The 19,497-nt window shown below is 49.1% G+C and overlaps 1 pseudogene; it reads right to left on the reverse strand.

Annotated features, from left to right (window-relative positions):
• Positions 1-15,046: 15,046 nt before the first annotated feature.
• LOC102865432 overlaps positions 15,047-19,497 on the reverse strand; it is a 52,022-nt pseudogene continuing 47,571 nt past the window's right edge.

Below are 19,497 nucleotides of genomic sequence, written 5' to 3' on the forward strand. Positions count from 1 at the left end.
CTTCCACCTTCCCAAGCATGATGTCCCTCTCCAAGGAATAACCTCTCCTAGCAACATGCCCGAGGAATACTCTGCTGCACCTTCTCCAAGACATACCTGTTCTTGTGGCCGCCCATGGGATATTCATCACTCTTCTCCAATAACACAGCTCAAACACATTAGTTCTGTCATCCTTAATTATTGCCTGGCTTTCAGATGCATAGCAAGTAATGGAAAAGACCGTGGCCTAGGCACACTTGAAGACCTTAGTCCTCAAACTGACCTCATTGTTCTTCAGTGATGTGGAGAGGTCCCTCCCTGACTGCAGACTTTCCCAGTGCAATAAGTCTCCTGATCTTACAACTGCTGATATCAAGTATATTGCTTGTGGATCCAAGATGAAGTTAACAGTTTCAGTCTTTTCTCCATCTATCATGATGTTACCTTTTGGTCCAAAGACAAAGAGTTTTGTTCTTGATTTTCATATGCAATCCACATTGAAGGCTTCAGTCGTTGACTTGCTGCAGCAAGCACTTCAAGTCCTCACTTTCAACAGGGAAGATTGTGTTATCTGCATACTGAAAGTTATTGAGTCTTCATCCAATTCTTATGCCACGTTTTTCTTCATGGAGTTCAACTTCTCAAATAATTTGCTCAGCATACAGATTGAGTGGGTAATTGGAAATACATGTCTGGAAATCTCAGGGAAAGTGAGATTCTCGATAAATACTGAGAGTTAACAACAGTCCTGGGACTGAGTGAGGTGACTTCAGGAGTGAGTGTGATTGAAGATGGATTGGAGGACAGAGCCTGGAGGTGCAGAAGCCAGCAGGAAGACCTAGGGGCAGAGGCCACTCTCGAGGAGAGCTACTGGTGGCAGGAAGCCCTAGAAAGGATATGTTTGGGGGCCGAGATGAGCTTTGACAGCTGCGGCACAGGATGAGGAGTGAGGGCTGGTGATTGGATTTGGGATTGTGGAGGGCTTTAGGGACAGGCGGGAGTGGGAGTGGCATGGGTTGGCCATGCCTCTTGGCAGATAGCCTGGTTGTTTGCAGGGAGGGAAGGATGTGTCAGCAGCTCCTTTGAAAGTTAATGTAAGGGGGGTTGTTGTTGTTGTTATGTGCCATCGAGTCCTTTCCGACTCATAGCAACCCTGTGCACAACAGCCCTAAACCCTGCTCTGACACACCCATCCAGATTACCCCAGTCACCGAATCAATCCATCTCATAGAGGGTCTTCCCCTCCTGTGCTGTCCCTCCACCCTCCCAAGCATGTAAGGGGGGTAGGGAGGGGGAAAAAAGAAAGTGCAAGGCAGGCAGAGTCTGGGAGTGGGAGATGGGCTGCCGGGGACATTCTCTTTAATGAGCTTTGGTGGCAGTGGAGAACATGTGAGGGCCGAGGGGCTGGGACCCAGTGCTGAAGTGGATGCAGGCTGTGTGCGCACATCTGAGAGGGGCTGAGTGGACCCTGGCCCTGGGCCTCGTGCTTGGCAGTGGGGGTCTGAGACCATTTCTATCCAGATTACATCTATTTCCAAAAAAACAAGAGTGCAAGAGGTGTTTTAGGATATGCTGTGGAGTTCAGTGTAAAATTTGTTTTTAAAACATAAGACTTTCAGAAAATTTGAGTTGCTTCCAAGTGCCCGCCCTTGGGGTTCTCCCCGCCCCATGCGTTTGGGGGTGTTTTGGAGGAAAAGTTAGAGGAGCCACTTCATTATTGGGTTCTGTGGTTGTGTTGCTAAATCACACCCAAGTGAGTATTTAACCTTAAAGAGTCTCGGATTCACTTACCCATTTTGTTATCCTTAATAGAGCTGTTGCGGCGGCTGCGCCAGCTAGCCCTCCATTTGTGGTGCTCCTAGGTGCTTGGCAGGCCCCTTCATTCTGCACTGGGGAAGGCTAGAAGCCTCGGTGGGGTGCCTGCAGGAAGAATGAGGGTCCCTGTGTCCTCTGTTCTCCACTCCTGAGACTCACAGGTGTGAGGGGGGAGGTAAGGTCCACACAAGGAACCCTGAATGCAGTGTCTTCAGAGATGTTTGAGAGAGCCCTTGATCTTGCCCTTGCCTAGTTCTCCTGTTGAATGGAGTTTGGATCAGAGCCACAAGCCAAGTCATTTCAGTTCACCAACCCCTATTCACCTCCCCACCCCCAGAATTTGCATTTCCACCCCCAAATATATTGAATCATCCTGAATCAGAATCTACTTTTTAACAAGGTCCCCAGGGGGATGGGATCTTGTTAAAATGTAGATTTTGCTTTAGTGTGTCTGGGATGGAAATGCAAATTCCTGCAGGAGGTCAAACTGGAACTGGTTAGAGGCCCTGGTTTGGGGGTGTTTGGGGGAGCTGAGTATAATACTCTAGCCAACCCTTCCCAACAGTTAAGTCAATTAAGTTCAGAAGTTCTGGTGGCATAGCACATTGTGTGTCAGCTGCTAACCATGAGGGCAGCTGTTTGAATCCACCAGGCTATTTGAAAACTGCAGCTTTGGAAACCCAGTAGCAGGTCTCTGGTCAGAGCACCTGGCTTCCATGGTGCTGGGCTTGGACTGAACAGCAGTGATAGCATGTAGGTTGCTGGGAGTCGGAGCCTTCTCCATAGCTCCTCACAGCGTGCTGGGGAAGTACGTACCTGTCCGCTCACTGCCTGGTTTTTATAGTTTTCTAGAACATTTTCTGTGACAAACGTCAACCTCAGTTAAGCTTGTTCTCTCTGCACAGTGGGAAGTGTTGCGGACAGTCTGGGTCACTCCTGAGCTTGTACACACAAAGGGGGCACTTTAGGCTTTTGAATTTGGTCCCTCTTGAGGACAGGGGATTTGTACTACATCGCTGGAGGGCTCAACAGGACCTGCAGCCTTTGCTGCCACCACACTTCCGCCTCCACCTCTGGCCCAGTCACCTAACCCTGCCCTTTGCCCTGAGCTGCTGCTTCTCCAGGGCACCCTCACCCATGTCCTCTGCTTGTGGGCCCTGAATTCCCAGAGCATTGCACTTTATCCCTGTGTCCCCATCCTGTGCCCACATCCTGCACCCTTTTGTCTGTCCCCACCCTGTGCCCCCCCATACCTGTGCTTTCATCGTGCACTGTTTTCTCTATTGTCACCCTGTGCCCCCCCACACCTGTGCTTTCATCGTGCACTGTTTTCTCTATCGTCACCCTGTGCCCCCCACACCTGTGCCCGTCCTGCACTCTTCTCTTTGTTCCCATTCCTGTGTCCCCGTGCCTCTGTCCTCATTCCTGTGTTCCCGTCTTTATAGCCCCATCCTTGTGTCCCTTATCCCTTTGTCTCCATCTCTATGCCCTTGTCTCTGTATCCCCATCCTCATGTCCCCATCTCTGTATCCCCATTTCTGTATCCCATCTCTGTGTCCCCATCTCTGTATCCCCATCCTTGTGTCCCCATCATCGTGTCCCCATCTCTGTATCCCCCATCCTCATGTCCTCATCCCTGTGTCTTTGGGTCTTCCATCCCTATACCCTGCCCCCCATCCTTGTGTTCCCCTGTCCTTGTGTCCCCATCTTTGTATTACCCATCCCTGGGTCCCCATCCCAATGCTCCCACCTTGTATGCAGCACCTTCATGCGCCCTTCTCCCTCGGCACCCCTGAGTAGTCCCCCTTTGTGTCTGGTTATTTGTTGTCATGTGCTGTTGAGTCGCCTGTGACTCATAGCTACCTTATGTATAACAGCTCTGAACCCTGCCCTATCCTGAGCCAGTCTCATCCTCTCCAGCAGACCTAATTTCACTTCTCCAGTCACTGTGTCAATCCGTATTATCCTGGGTCTTCCTTTCCTGTGCTGTCCCTCCATCCTTCCAGGCATGATGTCCTTCTGCAAGAACTGGTCCCTTGTGGCTGCGTTCCCAAAGTATGTGCGATAAGAGCTTCAAAATCCTTGCCTCTAGAAAGCAGCTTGGTTTCACTGTCTCCAGGACTGGCCTGTTTGTTCTTCTGGCAGTGCATGATATATTCAACCATTCCAGCACCACAACTCAAAGACGTTGATTCTTCTTCTATTGTCCTTAGTCATTGTCTAGCTTTATGAAACATAACAAGTTAATTGCAAAGAACATGACCTATATCAGGCACACCTTAGTCTCCAGACTGACATCATTGCTCTTCAGTATTCTAGAGAGGTCCTTTACAGCAGACTTACCCAAAGCAACTGTCTTTTGATTTCCTGACTGCTGGTGCCAAGACTGTTGATTGTAGAGCTAAGCAAGCTGAAGTTGTTTGTTAACAGTCTCAGTCTCTTTTCTGTCTGTCCTGAAGCTGTCAATTGGTCCGTTCTATTCCCTTCATACAGCCCCACAGTTTGTACTTGTCCTGTGGGAGGGAATTAGTTTCCTGGCCGTAGAACTTCCCGTGTGGTTAGGAGGCCTTGCCTCAGTGGCCCTTTCAGCCTGCCATGTCCCAGCGTGCTCAGCACCTGGAGAGGTCAGAAAGTATGGCATAAATAGTTGTCTCCTGGTCGTCTGAGGGCACTCCTTCCTGCCGTCTGGTCACGGAACTAGCATGTTGACTGGACTGTCACAGGGCCACACTGCTTATGGGCGCTCTGGAATTGGAAAGTTTTGAGGTGGTGGAGCAGAAGCCGGGCGTCTGCCACCAAACTGGCCATCTTGGCAGCACCCAGTAACCAAACCCCGTCTTTGTGCGGTGAAGGCTGTGGGCTTTTTTATTGAGGGGGCTCTTGGGGAGTGTGAGGTGTCAGCCTTGAGTCAGGGCACCCACCCGGTGAGCACCCAGCACCATTCCATTCTTAGAGTGTGTTGCCTTTGGAGCTGCAGGTAAGGCTCCTGGACCTGTCCAACTGGCATCGTTCAGTGCTTTGCAGCCACCTAGGTCATCTGTTTCCGGAAGGTCCCAGCCTGGAAATCCGGTGGAGCAGCTCTGCTCTGCACACATGGGTCCCTGTGAGTGCACATCCACTCAGGTGACAACAGCATTCCGCCACATGCCGCAGGACAGAGCTGAGCTGCCCTCTAGGACTTCCTGTCTTCCAGAACTTTCCCAGAAGCAAAGGACCTCTTCCCTTTCCTGTGAAGTGGCAGGTGGGTTCAAACTGCCCACGTTTCAGTTCTCAGCCTGTTACTGTAACCACTGTGCCACCAGGACCCCTAGTTCAGGGGCGATGGGCATGAGAGTTGTGGCTCAAGATGCAGCCGCACTCTGAGGAAGTTCTGCTTTGCCTACAGCTTTAGGGGTGTCTTCCCACGCGGACAGGGAAGCCCGGCGGTGGTGTGAGGGTCACAGGTGTACCCGCCCTTACAGCTGCTTGCTGTGTGCTGACTCTAGTTGGTTTTCAGAGGCAGGAAATCACATGAGAGGAATTTACCCATCTTTCTCCCTTGGAGCAACTGGTGGATTCAAACTGTGTACCTTTGCATTTTCCAGATTATCCTGGCTCCCTTTTCTTAGGGTGGCCACGTGACTTAAGGAGCAGAGAGTGACAGGTCTTCATACTAGCTTGCCCCTCTGGCTGGCCTTCACAGTTGGACGTTCTGTGAGGGGCAGGGCCTTGTCTGTACTCACCCGCTCTGCTCTCTGAATGGGGTCAGAATTGCTAGATACCGAAGATTTAATGTAACGTTCTTCTGACTTTTAAAACACAGTGTTGTTGTTGTTGTTGTTGTTGTTGTTGTTGTGTGCCATCCAGTTGACTCCAAGTCACATAACCCCATGTCCGATGGCAGGAAGCCCAGTCCACAGCCATCCTCGCAGGGTCGGCGCTGCTGAAGCCCTGTGGGTCAGTTGCTGTGTCAGTCCACCTCAGGACTTGCTCCAAAGGACAAAATTTTGGAAAATTTCCCATGTGTGTTTTTTTAAATGTAGTTAGAAATCTGCCTGTTAACCTGCCTGTTTTCTGAAATGGCACTTGGATTTCAGAGATGTTGAAATTGCACAGCTGCAGGGAAACCTGCCCTTCTTAGAAAATGAGAGACTACTACTCAAATATGTCCAAATGTACAGATTTCAAACACTTTAAAAGGATATAGAGTGAAATAGTATGTTCCTGAGGCAGATGTCACAGCATACTACTTCCATTATTTTGAAAGTTTTCTGTTGTTGTTGTAGTTGGTTGCCATCGAGTTGCACACGACTCATAGCAACCCTATGAACAAAAAAAGGCTTGCAGCCTTTCTTTAACTATTGCCATTTATCAAAAAAGTGGTCTTTGATAAATTATACAGAATGAATTAAAACTCATCTGAAAATGTATACAAAAGCTTGTTCTTTCAATTTAGAGTCATTTTTGTCCAAGGTACTTAAGATTTAATGAGCCATGACAATGAGCTAAGAAGCCTGTTTTCGTTCTAAGAGCTCTTTCGGTGTTTCAGAGCCCTTTAAGAATGGCCTTTTGCAGTGTATTTTAACACTCCAAAGATAATGAAGAGTGGAGTTGACATTGGAAAAAATTACTTTCAAAACACATTCTGGGATTTTTAGTGCACCCAAAGTACCACAGTTAATATTTACAAATAGTTTCTTTATCCAAGTCTAAAAGAGACTGTTTAATTCTGGTGGCATAGTATGTAACATTTTGGGCTGCTGACTGAAAGATGATCGGTTTAAGTCCACCAGCCTCTCTGCTGGAGAAAGAGGGACAAATCATCTCTTCCTGTAAAGATTTGCAGCTTCAGAACCCAGTTGAGGGTTGCTCTGAGTCAGAAGGAACTCATGGCAGTGGGTCTGGATACCATTAGGCGCCCTTAAGACCAGTCTATAAAATAAACATCCATGCTGCAGATGCCTTGTAAGCATGGGACTGGAAAGGTCTCATTTCTTAAAGTCTGCTGTCAGAGACCTCTCCAAAGTACTGAAGAATGATGATGTCTGTCTGGAGACTAAGGTGTGTCTGATACAGGCCAGGGCCTTTGCAGTTACTTGCTGTGCATCAGAGAGCTGGACAGTGTCTAGAAATGATAGAAGGAGAGTTGATGCCTTTGAGCTTTGGTGCAAGAGTATTGAATAGACCATGGACTGCTAGGAGAACAAACAGGTTCGTCCTGGAGAGGGTGAAGCCAGGCTGCTCCTTGGAGGCAAAGATTCTGAAGCTTCATCTGACATACTTTGAACATGTTGCAAGGCAGGATCAGTCCTTGGAGAGGGACGTCATGCTTGGGAGGGTGGAGGGACAGTTCAGGAGAGCAAGACCCTCTGAGATAGATTGATTCAGTCACTGGGGTCATGGGAATAAGTGTGTCAGAGAAGGTGAGATTGGCACAGGATAGAGCAGGGTTTAGAGCTGTTGTACATAGGGTCGCTGTGAGTTGCAGGCAACTCCATGGTACATAACACCACCACCACCACCACCACCACCACATAGATGTAGAGGTAGATTTTACAGTTTAAAATATTTGCTCATCATTTTATATAAACATGCCATGTATAAACGTGTCCCTTTTCAAGGATGGCCTTTAGCCAATATAGACTACGAAGGTATTTTTAAAGGTCATAGTAGAAAAATCTTTTGCATTTCAATTGCTTAAGTATTTTTCTTTTACTGAGATTAAAAAAGAACCCTGACACGCTGGCTGTAACATACAGGAAAATGTTGACTGGATGCAGCACTATAACATTTTCCACACAAGTTTTTCCTTCACACTGAAGCACAGAGGGAAGACTCCATTTGCACCCAAGATGGTATCACCACGTTGGAAAACCCCTTTCACCACGGCCATGTTGCACACCTGGGACCAGGCGGCCTCCGCCCTATTTCCGTGTGTAAGGGTAACCAGCGGCAGCACCAGCCTGAAGTGACCTGGTTGGCACGTGCAGGCTTGTCCACACTCGGGATCTACACTCTGAGTTGACCAGTCTGAGTAGTCTGGAACATAGGCGCTCTAAACAGTTGAATCTGCCAAGTAGAGAAATGTGTACACACCTCACATAGTTTCTTTTCTTGGTTTTGGTGAAGTTAACAGAAGTACCTTCACATGTGTAATTTCTGGTAACTGAATGAGAACATGCTGAACTTTTGATCACAATACATTTTCCCATTATGTAAAATATTTTACACACTGGCTGACTCATTGTGACTGGTGAGCAGGCCTGACTCTCTTCCTGCGGAAAATAGAAACACGGCATTAAAATGACGTTTCAACCAGTCATACAGCTGCCTCTTGTGTGAGAGATTGTTGAAAACTCGGCAGTAAGAATGGGCTGGGATCTCCTTGTAGGTTTAGGGGATGGAATCTTTCTACAAACTGGAGAGTTGCATATTTCTTAATTTGTACTCTAAGTAAAAGTTTACAGAGCTAACTGGTTTTCCATGCCACCATTCTCATGTTTTGTTTTACAGCATTGATTACAATACCCTTAATTGAGTCCACACTTCCCACCTCCTCCCTGCAGTTCTCATTTTCATTAACCCTATCCTACCCCTTCCTGCCTTCAGGGCTTTATTCTTAGGTAAATGCTATTGTTTTGATCTTGTATGATGGCTTTTCTAAGAGATGAGTGACTCCTTGATACTACTGATCACCTCAGTGGTAAAAGAATTGCTTTGCCAACCCAAAAGACAGGTAGTTCAAATCCACCAGCTGTTCCTCTCTTGTTTGACTAAAAGTTTAGCCTTGAAGGTGAGTTTTGTTCCACGCTCAAAGGGGGACTCATGCCGTAGCTGAGGGAGTTCCATCAGTCTCTGGTGGACCAGCAAGTCCAGCCTTTTTTGTAATATTTTTAAGTTTTGTTCCACATTTCTCACACTCTATCCATGACCTTCTGCTATGAACATAAGACTTATTTTCATCTATGGATTTTATGTCCAATTAGAACTGTGTTTTGTTTTAGGTCAAGGTGTGACAGTGTTGGAGCTCTTAAAACCCGGGAACTGTTACATACTTCATAGGTGGGAGAACTGAACAGATGACACCTTAAAAAAAAAAAAGTTTATGTGTTTGATGGATTCCTTCCTCTTGAGTGTTCAGAAGTGCTTTCTTTGCGTACATATGCAATCAATACTTTACACTGACTTGACAATCACTCATCACTCTTCTTACAAAGTTGCTAAGTTCTAGCTGTGGGGCTTGGGGTGGGGGGTTGGTTACCAAAACAGTTACCAGAGTTGTTTTGAAAGTGCAGAAGCTTGTTTATGGTTTTTTGAAAGGGGTGCACCCAACTTAGTAACTGTTTTTGACAGTGAAAACTCGAGTGCTAATGCACCCCTCCCTTTAGAACGCATGGCTGTGTCTCTTTAAGTTAGGTTGATGCTGCCATGCTCAGCCTTTGCCTTTCCCAGTCAGCGGGGGATTTTTTATGGTCCACACCATGTAATTCACCTGTTTGAAGTGTGCATGTAGGTAGGTTGTAGCGTATTGGCAGAATTGTGCAGCCATTGCCTGTTTGGGACCTTTTAGGTAAGTGTGACCATACAGTAGGAGCCCCAGGGGTGCAGTGGTTAAGGCATCCCGTTACTAGCCAAGGCTGGCAGTTTGAACCCACCAACGGGAGAAAAATGAGGCAGTCTGCTTCCATAAAGAGTTATGGCTTTGCAAATGCAGGGACGGGGCCAGCATCAACAGGGCGACTAGCTTCTTTCATTTAACATTTTAAAAGGCTTTTCATATGTCAGTTCAACATTCTGCTTTATGGCCAAAATGATACTCCCATTTCTGGACAGACCACATTCTGTTTTATCCCTTTGCCCATTGGTGGACATTGGAAGGGCTCCCCTTTCGGACTGCCGTGAATCCTGAGGCGTGGACAGCAATGCACAGGTGTTTGTGTGGACGTGGGCTTCCTGGATTCCTGGTGGCTGCTCAGGTGTTTGCATCAGCTTTTGACACTGTTTTACCTGCATGTCAAGTTCACATTTGTGTTTGTCAAGAGGCTTTGCTTTTTGTAACTGAGGCCTCTTCAGAGCTTGTTTGGTGGCCTGTTTTGTGCTTAAAGGCGCTGGGCCTCCAGTTACCTGGGAAGACAAGACTGGTGCAGAAGCAGCTTTGTCCAAGACCAGATCACACTGATGGTTAGCACATCACAACCTAGGCTTTGGACAAGTAAGGCAGTATGCAGGCCAGTGACATTTGTATTTCTACTCAGGTTCTCTTCTGTTGTCTCCTGGGTTCTCCAAGGTTCCTGGCTCAGGCCTCCAGGGGAACTTGGAGGGATGTGGGGCTGTCCCTTCTGGTCAGTGGTCCTCATTCCCTGGGTAAATGGGTGCTCCTTTTCATTTTCATAACTCGGCTGCCTATTTGTGAAGCAGTAGAACAACTGAAGATAATAGTGATGCTTTTGAACATTTTGTTAAGGGTCCCAGTGAGACTCACAGGGATATTTCTATAATTTGCATCAAATTCATGTAAATGTACATTAATGATATTAGCTAATCTGCCTGAGTGAGATTATGAATTTCATTACTGCTTTGTAATGAAGGGACTGGGTTGTTTTTCCTGTGCTCATTCCAATCAATGGTGAGAGCTCTCTAGGTCTCTCTACATGTATTTAGGCTGAGTTAAGCTTTGGAAAATTATTGAGTGCTTTGTGGAGACCAGCTGTGTTTTGTAACAATCATGCCTTAAATTTTGTGGGACAGCTTGTACTTTGGGGAGCATTCAGATACATTTTATTGGTTGAAAATAAAATCAACTGATAAAGCTTATACCAAACAAAAACAAACCATTTGCTGTCTGTCAAGTCTCCTCACCTCATAGCTATCCCTTGTATGCTATGGTAGCCCTGTGTTCCACTAGGCTTTCAAAGGCTGCCTGGTTTCTTAGAAACAAATCACCAGTCCTTTATTCCAACGTGACTCTGTGTAGACTGGAACTGCCAGCCTTTTAATTTTTGTGTTGTAACCCCTAAACTCTCAGATGTCAGGGAGGCAGGATTCAGACTGACTCAAGATACAACTTGACCCCCTAGAGACGCAGTTGTATCAGTAAGTCAGGATGCAGTTTCTAGGGGATCAAGTTGTATCTTGAGTCAGTCTCTTTTGAGATGTAAAATAGACTAAATGAGTGAGTAGAAATCATCTGCCCTGACTACCACCAAGGAGGGAGAGTTAGGAGTGGAGTATGTAATTTGGGTCTAGATTCCCTGTGCTAAGAACCTCCTAAACCCAACAGAAGAGAGATACCCAGACTCCTGGGGCCTCTACAAATGCTGAGCTCACAGGTGTTGAAAGGAGACAAGGACTGCCCTTCAGAGTTGACAGAGACAAAGCTTTCCGGTAGAACCAGTGCTCTGAATTTGGACTTGTAGCCTTCTAAGTAGTTACTGTTTTTATGTGCCGTCAAGTTACTTGTGATTCATAACAACCCTGTGTACAAGAGCACTGAAACCTGCTCTATCCTTTGTCAGCCTTATTGTCTCTGACAACTTACCCTCACTCACTACCCCAGTCACTGAACCAATCCATCTCATCAAGGGTCTTCCTCTATTGCACGGTCCTCTACTCTTCCAAGCATGATATCCCTTTCCAAGAACTGACTGGTTCTTACTTGCATCATGCCCAAAATGTGTCAGACAAAGCTTCAGAATTCTTTCCTCCAAGGAGCAGCCTGGTTTCACCCTCTATATGATGAACCTGTTGTTCTCCTGGCAGTCCTTGGTATATTCAGTATTCTTCTCCAGCACCACAGTTCAAAGGCATCTATTCTCTTTCTATCATCCCTAGTCATTGTCCAGCTTTCTGACATGTAGCAAGTAATTGCGAAGATTATGACCTGGATCAGATGCACCTTAGTTTCCAGACTTAGATTGTTGCTTTTCAGTGCTCTGGAGAGGTCCCTGACAGCTGACTTTCCCAAAGCAGTTCATCTCTTGATTCCTGGCTGCTGGTACCAAGGATGTTGATTGTGGAGCTAAGCAAACTAAAGCTGTTAACAATCTTAATCTCTTCACGATCTGTCATAATGCTGCCAGTTGGCCCAGTGGTGAGAGTTTTGGTTTTCTTGATGGTGAGCTTCAGTCCATATTGAAGGCTGCAGTCATTCTGCAGCAAGTGCTTCAGGTCCTCCTCAGTTTCAGCAAGCAGGGTTGTGTCATCTGCATAACACAGATTGTTGATGAATCATTCTCTAATCCTGATGCCACACTCCTCATAGAGCCCAGTCTTCCAGATGATCTATTTCGCATATAGGTTGAAAAGGTATGGAGACAGAATACATCCCTGGGCGTACATACTTCCCAGTTGTGAGCCATGCAGTGTTTCCTTGCTCTGTTCTGATGACTGCCTCCTGGTTCAATTAAGCAGACACTAGTGATTGGAATGTGGAATGTGAGAAGCATGAATGTAGGAAAATTGGACATTGTTAAGAAAGGAATGGAATGCATAAATATTGACATCTTAGTTATTGGCAAAATGAGATGGGCTGACATGGAACGTTTTGATGATGATCATATGTTCTACTATGCTGGGGATGAAAAGGTATTTAACAGAACAGCAAGCAACAAATGCTGGCGAGGTTCTGGAGAAACTGGAACTCTTATTCACTGTTGGTGGGAGTGTATAACGGTGCAACCATTGTGGAAAACGGTATGGCGCTTTCTCAAAAAAAGTTGCAAATAGAGATACCATTTGACCCATCTGTTCCATTACTGGGAATATACCCCAAAGGAAAAATGGAGTTTCTTTCATGGCTAAAAAAGTAATTTCTGAATCCATCTTGAAATACAGTGTTGTGAGTGACAGGATAATATTCATACACGTGCAAGGAAATCCAGTGAATACCACTGTCATTCAAATATATTCGCCAACAGCTAGAGCCAAAGAAGAGGAGATAGAACATTCTCACCGACTTTTGTAGTCAGAAATTGATTGAACATGCAATCAAGATGCATTAATAATAATGAGTGACTGGAATGCAAAAGTTGGGAACAGGGAAGAAGGATCAGTAGTTGGAAAACATGGACATGCTGACAGAAATGAAGCTGGAGATAGAATTCTGTACACTCAATGATTTATTCATTGCAAATACCTTTTATAAGAAACATAAATGCAGGCTATACACATGGATTTCACCTGATGATTTGCGTAGGAATCAGATCGATTACAACTGTGGAAAGAATCAGTGGAGAAGCTCAATATCAGCTGCAAAAACCAGGCCGGGTGCTGATGGAGACCACCAGTTACTGATATGCAAGTTCAAGCTGAAGTTGAATAAAATTAAATCCACAGGAACCAGAATTTGACCTTGAATCCATCCCACTTGAATTTCAAAATGAACTCAGGAACAGATTTGAGGCCTTGAAATACAAAGTAGAGAGAATACATTTCTTTGTGTTAAAGTTACCCGCTTGTGGGATTTCTATTATGGCAGCTGTAACTAACCAAGAAGGGAGCTCTGGTGGCCTAGTGGCAAAACGCTGTGCTGCAGTTCGGAAGGCGTGCTGGTTGGATCCACCAGCGGCTCTGCGGGAGAGGGGTGGGCAGTCTCCTCCTGTGCGATTAACTGGCTCTGAAAACCCGCCAGAGGGTCTAAGCTTTGGGTGGGTTTCAACTCTGTGGTGAACAGCATCAGTGGGTAACTTGGCTGGCACAGGACAGGACAGGGTCCCAGCTCTGCTGTTCATAGGGTCCCCATGAGTTGAACCTGACTTGAAGGTGCCTAACACCCCACCTTGAGATAACTAAGACAGACAGTGATCCACCTTTCCTGCAGAAGAGGAACCCAAGAGAGAGCAGTAGGTTCCCTCAGCCCTTGGTCAGGAGAAGCTGGAGGCAGAACACCGTGACCTGAACCCTGCCCCATGAGATGGGGGAGAGCAGACTCCTTGTCCTCCTGCTCGGTTATCTAGTCCGCTGGAGCGCACACTGGAGCCCCTCACCTGCCTCTGGGGCTCACTGGGGTCCCCTCGCTCCAGCCTTCCAAGCCCAGCCCTGCAAGGCATCCCCTATGCATTTGCCTGCCGCCTTTGCCTTGCCAGTGGGTGCACTGGAGCCTGCACTCGGCCTCACCCCCAATCTCCTCTTTAAATGTCCACTATTAGCAACATGTTTGGGTGTTTCATTCCCCATGAGCATCCAGCCCCAGCTCTCCGGGCTGTGCTCTTCAGAGCGTGCAGGACTCAGAAGGGAAGACCCCAGCATGGGGACATCCACTCAGGCTAGAAGCTGGCCCTGGTCACATGGACCCAGGGTCCCTGGATGAAGAAGTTCCAGCCAGAGAAAGGACCAGATCTGCACTGAGCCATCTGGGGCCAGCGCACAGGCCTGGAGGGCTGATCTGAAGGGCCGCTGATCTGCGGGCGTCTGTGTGGAGAGCCCCGTCTTTGACAACAGTTCTGCCCAGGCCTTTAAACTGTTCTGGTGAGCTCTGTGAAGTGCAGTGTGGCAGAAGGGCACTCCTCATGCTGCCTCGCTGCCGATACCTCTGCTCGCCGCTGCTGTGAGCTCATCCCAGTCAGCCAGGAGCCAGCACATGGGAGGCCTGCTTCATCTAGAGTGTTCGTTTGTTGTATCTCAATTAGAAAGCAGGACTGCGGAGTCCCAGGTAGTGCCAGCGCCAAGTGCTGACTACTAGAACCGTCTGCTCTACACACCCAGGAGATTGGTTCTCATGAGTTGGAACCAGCTCGCTGGCAAAAAGCAGAAACAGATACAAAGCCGGTTACAGTAGAAAGTTCTGAGTGTGAAGCCCTCAGGAGAATGCACCCTGCCCAGCGTGAGGAGTGAATGACTACACAGGAGCAGGGGGTGGGTGCTGGGGGCGGCTGCGGAAGCCCGAGCTTCAGTGTGCTCCAGGTCCCCAGATGTCAGATGGCATGTGGCTACTCATGGAGGGCCAGGTGGACGCTGTGTGTGCCATGGTGTGGGTCCCAGAGCGTCTCTGTCCCCATCAGTTGTGATGTGATACTGGCACTGCAGACAAGAGTGGGCTTGCCGTTCCATGCTGTGTGGTCACTATGGGACCAGTCATCCCTTGGAAGGGCCTGTGTTGGCTGCAGTGGGAATGGACTACAGCTAACTGTCCTGGGGGATAGGTGTGGACCCCGAGATGGACACTCAATAGACAAGGGGAGACACAGGAGGAGTTCTCAGCAGGAACAGCAGTGCATCTGCAGAGCATGAGGGCGTAAACGGCAGATTCCTTCATTGACCTGCCCCCGCTCCCAGGTCAGATGCAGACGGGAGTAACAGGGCTACTCAGACCGAAGGCCCCTCCGGGCTCTATGTGGGGGCAGAAAACAACTGCTTGGAAAGGCCACAGAGCTTCCCAGCTGGGCACCGCTGGGCCCACCTGGTACCATGTCTTGGGCAAGTAGACCTCAGGCAGCACATTGCCAATGAAAGTGGTGTTGTCAATCATGGTGGCGCTGCTGGTGGAGGTGGCACTGACAGTGGTGGTGGTATTATCGGGGGAGGTGGCACTGCTAGAGTTGATGGTGATGCCACTGGTGTAGATGGCGCTGCTGGCAGTGGTGGCATTACTGATGGAGGTGACACTCTTGGTGGTGGTGATGTTATTGGTGGAGATGGCACTGCCTGAAGTGCTGGCATTACTAGTGGAGGTGACACTGTTGGCGGTGGTGACATTACCAGTGGAGGTGGCTCTGCCTGAAGTGCTGGCATTGCTGGTGGAGGTGACACTGTTGGCAGTGGTTACTTTACCAGTGGAGGGTGACACTGCCCGCAGTGCTGGCATTACTGGTGAGGGTGACACTGTTGGCGATGGTGACATCACCAGTGGAGGTGGCTCTGCCAGCAGTGGTGACAGGTGTCCCTGCTAGCCGTGGTGACGTTAGTGGTGGAGGTGACACTACCAGCAGAGGTGGCATTGCTGGGCCAGGTGGCCTTGCTAGTAGTAGCGTTGCTCTGTCCACTCAGGTCTCCTGTGAGGCTGAGGGGGCTCCTGCAACTGAGGACACAAGAAGGGTGTCGTGAGTGTCATTGCGGGCAGCCCTTTAGGAGACCGCTCCCCCGCACCTGCCCTCACTGCTCACACCCACCACCAGCTCTGTTCAGTGTGCCTGGCCTTCAGAGCCTGCTGTCCTCCCCAGGGATCATCCTCACACCTGGGCTTGGTGCTTCTCTGTGTCTTCCCCCCAAGAATGGCCACAGTCCCTGTGTTGGTCACAAGTCTTCTAGGATGACCCGTGCATGCGACACGTGGCCGCTGTGGTATAGATAGAACAGTGGATAGACCGATGGAGGTTAAAGGTCCCTGGGAGCATGCTGCTTGCTGAATTTGGCTGTGTGGCTAAGGGCCCCGCATCCCAGGCTCTCTGGTCTCACGATGTTGCTCCTCTCCTGCGAAGGCGTCTGGGTGATCACCATGATTGCTATCCACGGAGGAATGAGGGTGCTTGCTGAGTTGCATTTCTGGATGAAAAGTGGGATGGTCCCCCGGAGCTCTTCCGAGGGGCTCTGAAGCGGATGTGCTGCAGCTGTGTGCAGCCGTGGACACCGCCTGCCACACTGCTCTGCCTGCCACTGTGCTCCTTCTGGTTCAAGTCAGCTGCCTCCCCCAGCTGCATCCCAGCGGATTGTCAGAACCGCCCCTCAGCCAAAACCACAAATGCGCCAGCCTGTAGCAAACAGGTTAGAAATGGAGGAAAGCCCAGGTGGTGGCAACATTTCTTCTTGGGTTTTGTTCAAAGATCCTTAAAAAACCTTTGTGATTCAAAAGGCAGCTTCCTGTGCTGGGAGCCGCTCTCCAGCGCGCGCGCTCCCTCGTCTTGGAGGCTGGTCGCTTTCAGAAAGACTGCAATGCAGCGGTTCCTGAAGTCCCTGGGACCGTGGGAGCAGCCCTGGCCAGAGGCTCCTGCTGCCCTCCACCCTGCCGTTCCCAGGAGAGGACAGTGAAGGCAGGACTGCCTGGTCCTGGGAAGCCGTGAGGAGGGCGTGAGGGGTTCTGAGGCACCAGGACCAGCGCGGGCACGTCTGCAGCAACTCCACCACGCTCCAGAGACACATTCCAGGACGAGGATGGAAGGTGGGCTCCTAACCCTGCTTTCTTCCTGGTTCAGATGGTAGATGGTGGGGCGCTGCCTTGTATGTGGTCATTGCCAGTGTCCCCAGCAGAGGTGAAGAATATGCTGGGTGGAGCACTCCTGAACCAGAGACGTAAAACTTTGATTTCTTGGTGGTGACATTTTTGACATTTGAAGAGTTAGGACATTGAGTGCTGGCAGCGCCCTCTGAATAAATGCTTGAAAATGGTCTTTAAAAAGATGTACACCTGAACTTGAATGAATATGTTTGTTCCTTCAACTTAGGACATGCCAGCTTTATCCATCTGGTGGGGAAGGTGCTTTTTTTTTACACAAAGTGTCAATCCTCGGTGATGAGCGATGGAGTCTGATTTCCCTGATTCTTGCTGTGCCTCCCAGGGTGACTTGGGACAGGTCAGGAGCTGGAGGACTGGCCGCCAGGACCCCTTGCGGCTCCTTTTTGTTTATCTAGGTGAGAGGTAAAGAGCCAGAGCTCAGATTTATTTTGCTATGAATTGGCAGCCCAAAACCATATTAAATGCATTATGGGTGGTAATTTATACGTCCAGTGCCAAGAACTAGGATGTCAGGGTTACCATGGCAACTGCATGCATTCTCAGAGCTTGTAAATGGGCTCTGCACCGTCCAGCCGAGAGCCTGCATTGGTGGAGGAGCAGAGCCCTTGTCCCACATGAGGCCAGTCCTCTCCTTTACCAGGGTCTGCCTCTCAGCTCATCTTCCCCTCCGGTGACGTTGGCCTCTTATCTGGGGCATGAGTGCCTGTGTGACATCCTGACACCTGGCCTGTGGTGGAGTGTGTACTGGGCGGGGGCAGTGATGGTGGCGGGGGGTATGCCTAGGCCACGGGAAGCAGTCAGGCATGGCTGCTGCCAGTCCTGCACAGGCATGGATCTGGGGGAGCCTTCTTGACCAAATACACATCACGTCGCCTCGGCAGAAAGTCCCTCTTCCTGAGTGACCAGCTGCCTTTTCTGGCTTTGGGGTACCCATGGGATTGGTTTTGAGGAAGGAGACCAAGTCAGAGAAACCTGTACTCAAAATACCTGCCTTGTGGAAATAAAAAACAAAGACTTAAGATGTTCATAATTTGCTCACTGTTTCTTACAAGTGTAGCCCGTGTAGTTTCCTCGAAGACCAGTTCCCCATGTGCAAGAAAACACTTGACGCCTTGATTGCATGGGACTGAAATGTCTTTTTGTTAGTATTTAAACCCACATTTACACGGCCTGAGTGTGGAGGAGGCCTGGGGTGGACATGGAGTGGTGGAAGCTTCAGCAGCCCCCGATGCTGATGGCTGTGGAGGCGCTGCACTCAGAGGGCCCGGCTGGGTTTTGGGACACTTCCCGCCTCCACGTGGCGTCGCTCTCTTTGTTAAGGAGTGCGTAGGTCCTGTAGTGTGCCCTGAGCCTCCGGGTGGCACAGCTTGCTCTCAGTGTGGATTCACCTGAGGTGCCTTTGGAAGCCAGGCCTGGCGATCTGCTTGAAGAGGTCACGGCCTTGAAAACCCCGGGAAGTAGTTCTGCCCTGCAGATGACCACCACATATCAAAATCAGCTGGCATGGTAAAGTGGTCCTCATTTCCAGCTCCCGTGAGTGGGTGTGTCTCGGTTACTCCTTACAGGTGTTGGTCGGGAATCTCATTCCATCCTTTTATTTTACAGATGAGGAAACTGAGGCCCAGAGAAGTTATGCCACTTGGTTAAGGTCCCAAAGCTGGTCAGAACCAGATCTCGGATCAGAAGCCTGGCTCCAAGCCGCTCCTGGCCTTGTGGTCTCCTGAGGATCGCCACCCCGGCGGAAAAGGTTTGCTCCGTTTCCTTTTCCTCCAGTCAGGAGAGATCTAGCCTGTTAACCAGAGTAGAATACTCCAAGTTAAAGTTTTGATAATCCCCAGGGGAGGAGGGTATGACTTTGGTCCTCAGGCCTGTGCTGTTGTTTGCACTACATGAGAGTGGGCCCTGGACTGTTCAGGCCTGTCTGGAGTTAGGTCTTGCGGGTAGCAAAGTGCTTGTTGGCATTGGTGAGCCTGGCCGTCACAGGTGCATCGAGGCCGCCATACTGTATCTCCCAAGGTAGGGCATGGAGGAGTACTCACAGGGGACTCAGCTCGTTTCAAGGTGCCCCCGAGTTCATTCCAACTCATAACTCCAACTCATAACTCAGACAGCAGCACACACCCTGCTCAGTCCAGCTCTTTTCTCACTGACTGTGCTGTGTCTCAGCCCACTGTTGTGGCCAGCGTGTCGTTCTGTCTCATTGAAGGGTCTTCCACTTTGTCCATGACTCTCTGCTTTACGTGATGCCCCCCTCCAGAGACTGGTCCTTCCTGACCACCTGTCCCATGACCTGAGATGAAGTCTCACCATCCCTGCTTCTCAGGAGCATTCTGACTACACGTCTTCCAAGATACTTGCTCCTTCTGGTGGGCCACAGCATAGTCAATATTCTGTTCTCTGGCAGCACCATAATTCCAAGACAGCACCTCTTTGTTCTTCCCTACTCATGATCCAGCTTGCGCATGTATAGGAGGAGGTGATTGAGAACACCAGGCTTTGGGCTGGCTCACCTTAGTCTTCACTCTGCTCTTTAGAGAGGTCCTGTGCAGCGGATTTGC

Source organism: Elephantulus edwardii, unplaced genomic scaffold, assembly GCF_000299155.1.
Source record: "Elephantulus edwardii isolate Elephantulus edwardi_28Jun2011 unplaced genomic scaffold, EleEdw1.0 scaffold00002, whole genome shotgun sequence".
Taxonomy (NCBI): Eukaryota; Metazoa; Chordata; class Mammalia; order Macroscelidea; family Macroscelididae; genus Elephantulus; species Elephantulus edwardii.